We start from the raw sequence: 6,412 nt of genomic DNA, 5'->3' as shown, positions 1-6,412 counted from the left end.
AAAACCGTAAAAGAACTTTTTATTTTAAATAACTACTTACGGCTCTTGAAATTGTTACAATCTACAAATATATCATAATATGAAATTTAATAAAAATCTACTTACATATGTGTAGTGTTTTAATTTGCTATATAACATGCAAGACAAATAAAACACTTCCCAGGACCTTTGATAAAGAACTACACAAGATGCACAGATTGAGGAATGAATCCAGCCAAGTGAAAACAATGTACCCAAGAACTAGAAAGAATAGAGAATCAAGAAACAAACAAATCACAGACAAAACAAGAATCAATTACGTGGTTCAGTTGCACCAAATTGGTACAACCTACATCCATGGGAAAAGTTTTCTGCAGAGCTTTTATTACTCAACAATGGAGGATATTTCTTACAGAGAATGGTTTACAAGATTTCAGAGAACTCTTAACCCTTTCACTGAAATCTCTCTCTCTCTGCTATGAATTCACAAGCTTTTTCCAAATCGTTTCATCAGCCTGCTCTTATAGCTAACAGAGCAACTAACTAGCTAAACCCAGATCGAACTGATTGCTTACACGTAGCGTAACAAACTTAACGAACTGAGATGAGCTGCTTCACACATCTGTCACGTGCATCACTTATAAGCTTCCTTTAAACGACATGGTTGAACTACCGTTTCAAGCTTTAATCTTAAGTGACAACACACGTGCTTTTCACGGGTCTTTTAAGTGCTCCTTCAATTGCCAAAACGTCATCGTTTGGTTCTGATGAGTTTGATTCACCAGCAAACCTCACAATTCTCCACCTTGAATCAATACTCCTCTGCATACTCCTTCTCCAACACTAAGTATCGTTTAAACAATACCTAGTCCCATTAAGTCTAAGCTTAACTCAAACTTAGCTACAGGAACAGACTTTGTAAGTATATCTGCAGGATTTACATCAGTGTGGATTTGAACCATTTTGACATCACCCCTTGAGACTTCATGCCTTATGAAATGTAGCTTGATGTCTATATGTTTTGTTTTCTCACGATGTGCTGGATTTTTACAGAGATGGATAGCATTGGAACTGTCACAGAATATAGAGATTGTTCTCTGCATTTTCCCCAGCTCAGATATTAACCCTCTAAGCCACAAGGCTTCTTTAACATCTTCTGTAGTAGCTGTATATTCAACTTCTATAGTAGAGAGTGCCACCACATGCTGTAATGCAGACTTCCAGTTAACAACACATCCATTAAGCATAAACACATATCCAGTCAAAGACCTTCTTCTGTCTAAATCTCCAACATAATCCGAGTCCACATAACCCCACAAGCTCTCTTCCTTTTCCCTGGTTCTTCCATACACCAGACCTTTCTTCAAGGTTCCATTTAGGTACCTCATTACCTACTTCACAGCCTTCCAATGTTCCATTCCAGGTGAGGCCATATACCTGCTTATTACACTGACAGCATGTGCTATGTCAGGTCTAGTCAAGACCATAGCATACATCAGGCACCCTACTGCATTTGCATAGGGGACTGACATCACCTCTTCATTTTCTTCATCAGTAGATGGACATTGAGAGCTGTTGAATCTGAAATGGGAAGCAAGAGGTGTCTGGACAGATTTTGAATCAGTCATTCCAAAGATTGTCAGCACCTTCTTCAAGTAGCTTTCTTGTGACAGAAATAGCAGCCCACTTTTCATGTTCCTTCTAATTTCTACTCCTAGAATTTTCTTAGCCTGCCCCAGACCCTTCATTTCAAATTCGGAGTTAAGCAACAACTTTAATTCTTCAATTACCTCTCTGTCCTTATTGGCCAGTAGCATGTCATCTACATATAACAGTAGATACACATATACACTGTCATTTATCTTTTTAAAATAAACACAGCAATCATAGTTACACCTCATGAACCCATTAGACACCATGAATTCATCAAACCTGAGGTACCATTGCCTAGGGGATTGCTTGAGCCCATAGAGTGATTTATGTAACAAGCAAACACAGTTCTTCTTCTTAGGGTCTTCATGCCCTTCTGGTTGACTCATGAATATCTCTTCTTGTAATCTCCCATACAAGAATGCAGTCTTGACATCAAGTTGATCAAGCTCCATGTCTTCAACTGTTGTTAAGGCCAAAATCACCCTTATTGAAGCATGTCTGACCACTGGAGAGAATACCTCCTTAAAGTCAACCCATTCTCTTTGAGTATACCCCTTTGCTACAAGTCTTGCTTTAAACCTCCTTGGTTTTGTCTGAGTTAAACCTTCTTTAATTTTGTAGATCCATTTGCATCCAATCACTCTTCTGTTTGCTGGCTTCACAACCAATTCCCATGTTTTATTTTTATACAAAGAAGCAATTTCATCATCCATTGCTGCCAACCATTCCCTTTTGTTTGAGCTCTGTACTGCCTCCTTAAAGGTCTTTGGTTCTTCATCAGCTATATTATGTGCTGCTGCTAGAGTAAGGGCAGTTAAATCTGCATAACCAAACCTTTTTGTTAGTTTGATTTGCCTTCTTTTTCTATCTCTGGTAAGTTGATAGTCTCCTATCTGAGGGTTTAATTTTGTCTCCACATGTTGCTGAGGTGCTTGTGCTTCCCCTGAGTCATCTTCAAAGTATGTTGCTTCTTCTATGTTCCTCTGATCAGGCTGCTCCACCTCAAATTCTAACATCTTAAGAGGTTTTGAATTTGAGTTAGTTACTTCAGCTAGTTGAGTTTTTCCTACCAATTCATCTTCATTGAAGATTACATCCCTGCTAATTAGACACTTTGGGGGTTTTAAATCAGTGCACCAGATTTTGTAACCTTTCACCCCTTCTGGGTAGCCCACAAAGACTCCTTTCAATGCCCTTGGTGCAAGCTTTCCCTGTTTGATATGAGCATAAGCTGAACAGCCAAATGCTTTAAGGCTTTCATAGCTTGCTGGTTTACCATGCCACATTTCAAAAGGTGTCTTAAAGTCCAGTGATGAGGAGGGACTGAGGTTCACCAAATAACTAGCTGTCATCAGTACCTCTGCCCACAAGGACTTGGGGAGCTTGGATTGTATAAGCATGCATCTTACTTTCTCCATAAGTGTCATGTTCATCCTTTTAGCTAACCCATTTTGTTGGGGTGTGAACTTCACTGTCCTGTGCCTCATTATGCCCTCATTTGCACAATAACTCCCAAACTGTTGGTTGCAGAATTCCAACCCATTGTCTGTCCTCAGCTTCTTAGCTTTCTTACCTGTTTGATTTTCAACCAGGTTCTTCCATTCTTTAAATTTTTCAAACACCTGATCCTTATGTTTTAGAGCATAAGTCCAGACCTTTCTCGAAAAATCATCAATGAAAGATACAAAGTATTTGTTCCCTCCTAGAGATAACTCCTGAGCTGGTCCCCAGAGATATGAGTGTATATAATCTAGGGCATTTTCTGACTTCTGGTTTGACCTCTTAAAGCTTGCTCTTGAAGATTTGCCAAACACACAGTCTTCACAAAACTCTAGATTACCTATTTTTTCTTTGCCTAATACACATTGTTTCTCTAACTCTTTTAATCCCTTTTCACTTATATGACCTAGCCTAAGGTGCCACAGCCTGGTGTTATCTGTTTTGGTACTTCCAGAGAAACCTAATTCACCAGCTATGATTTCACCATCTAGAACATACACTCCATTTTTTCTATTCCCCTTTAAGACAGTTTTAGAGCCATTTATTACCCTGAGATCACCATATTCAAGCCTAATGTTATACCCTATTTGATCAAACATTCCCAAGGAGATAAGGTTCCTCTTAAGGTCAGGCACATGTCTTACTTGCTTAATCATCAATAGAGTTCCATCTTGTAATCTAAGTTTAACTGTACTAATACCAATGACTCTACACATGGCATTATTCCCCATCATTACCCTACCTCCATCAAATACATGGTATTCAATAAAGTAATCCTTAAAGGGGGTCATATGAAAAGTGCATCCAGAGTCCAAGATCCATTTACCTTTTTGGCTGCAATCAGTTGCTACACACACACACCTGCTGACTCATATCCTTCCTCTTCAACTATGGCTGCATCTCCACTGCGATTCATTGGGTCTTTTGGCTTAAATTTCCTTTCAGGGCAATCCATTTTAAGATGCCCTTCTTTGTAACACTGGAAGCATTTTCAATCTTTTTGTTTCTTCTTCTGCTTCCCTTCTTTCTTTTTCTTTTCATTATGTTTATCAAATCTACCCCTTGCTGTCAGACCTTCACCAATACCACTCTCTACAGCATTTTATTTTCCTTGTAACTCTCTTGTGTTAAGGGCAGCCTTAACTTCATCAAGAGTCAAAGATTGTTTTCCGTATATTAAGGCATCTACAAAATGCTTATAAGATTTTGGTAAAGAGCTTATTAAAAGAAGTGCTTTCCCTTCATCATTCAGTCCCTCATCAATAGATTCTAAAGTATCATAAACTTTATTAAATTCACCTATATGATGATCCAGTGATGACCCTTCCACCATTTTCAGAGTGAACATTCTCTTTTTTATGTAGAGACGATTTGCTAGTGACTTAGTCATGTAGATTCCTTCTAGTTTAGTCCATAAGCCAGCAACTGTCTTTTCTTTAGCCACCTCTCTGATAACAGCATCTCCAAGACTGAGGATTATTATGCTTCTGGCCTTCTTATCCACTTCGGCTGCTTCCTCTGGAGTCTTGGAAGATGAGACTTCTTTTCCCTCCTTTTTGGAAATAGGTTCGATTGCATCTCCCAACCCTTGGGTGATCAACAAGGCTTCCATTTTTATTTTCCACATGTTGAAGTCATTCTTGCCATTGAACTTTTCTAGATCTATCGTCGGTGTGCACATTCTTGGTCTTGATCAAAGATACCAAGCTCTGATACCAATTGTAGTGTTTTAATATGCTATATAACATGCAAGACAAATAAAACACTTCCCAGGACCTTTGATAAAGAACTATACAAGATGCACAGATTAAGAAATGAATCCAGCCAAGTGAAAACAATGTACCCAAGAACTAGAAAGAATAGAGAATCAAGAAACAAACAAATTACAGACAACACAAGAATCAATTACGTGGTTCAATTGCACCAAATTGGTACAACCAACATCCACAGGAAAAGTTTTCTGCAGAGCTTTTATTACTCAACAATGGATGATCTTTCTTACAGAGAATGATTTACAAGATTTCAGAGAACTCTTAACCCTTTCACTGAAATCTCTCTCTCTCTGATATGAATTCACAAGCTTTTTCGAAATCGTTTCATCAGCCTGCTCTTATAGCTAACAAAGCAACTAACCAGGTAAACCCAGATCGAACTGATTGCTTACACGTAGCGTAACAAACTTAACGAACTGAGATGAGCTGCTTCACACATCTGTCACGTGCATCACTTATAAGCTTCCTTTAAACGACATGATTGAACTGCCGTTTCAAGCTTTAATCTTAAGTGACAACACACGTGCTTTTCACGTGTCTTTTAAGTGCTCCTTCAATTGCCAAAACGTCATCGTTTGGTTCTGATGAGTTTGATTCACCAGCAAACCTCACAATATGTTTTGTAATACTGTCCAAAAATTTACCTAGAATTGACTCAAAAATTTACTCCAAGAATATGCTGGTGTCTACTCCTTACAATGTGCGTGCCTAGTCCCATAAATTTTTGGGTCATTCACTGAAAGAGCTAAGATCAGAGCTCAAAATTCTAATACGGAAGAGGAGTTCTGTTAGAAGTTTAGTAGGGTGGAAATGACACCTTACACAAGCTCAGTCCAAAACTTCATATACTGATTCAACTTTCCCCAAATTTTCATTCTGGCCCCCAAAAGAAATCGAATCAATGGGCAAAACAACGTTTACAAACCTTTCAAAACCCAACAAGAAAAAATTAAAATAAATCAAAACCTAGATACCAATTTCCTTATAAATCATGTGGGCTTTCATGTAATTTTATACATGGATGAAACTGTAAATTCAAAGAAGGGGTTTCATTAGGATATTAGAAGCGTGATAACAACAATACTCAAATTTGATCCAAAACTGTATTTTCATCACAATCGTAATGTGAGCCTTTGGCCCATAATTCAAGCCCAACCACTATTTGATTCTTATGATAACAAAATAAACCCCTTAGTTTCCTCTAGCGGACAAAGATTAAAAAATACATTGTTAATCTATATCTACACACGTAGTTTTTAAGCAATGTTGCGAGACAACGTGAAGCCTGAACTTCATTGATAGTACAAGAAAGATTCGGCCTGTCGAATTATTGTAAAGATGTAACTATTACGTCATACTTGTGACTGAAAAGAGAGTTTGACTTATTAAAGTCAAAGTTTTATTTATTAGGTAGAGATAGATTTCTCTTTTAATGATATAAATAAAGTAGATATTCTTTTGATATTTACGAGAGTATAAAATTTGGTTGTATTATAATAGATATGATC

Source organism: Citrus clementina, unplaced genomic scaffold (genome assembly GCF_000493195.1).
Source record: "Citrus clementina cultivar Clemenules unplaced genomic scaffold, Citrus_clementina_v1.0 scaffold_8, whole genome shotgun sequence".
Lineage (NCBI taxonomy): Eukaryota > Viridiplantae > Streptophyta > Magnoliopsida > Sapindales > Rutaceae > Citrus > Citrus x clementina.
The sequence above is the reverse complement of the archived record's forward strand: the minus strand, read 5'-3'. Positions refer to the sequence as shown.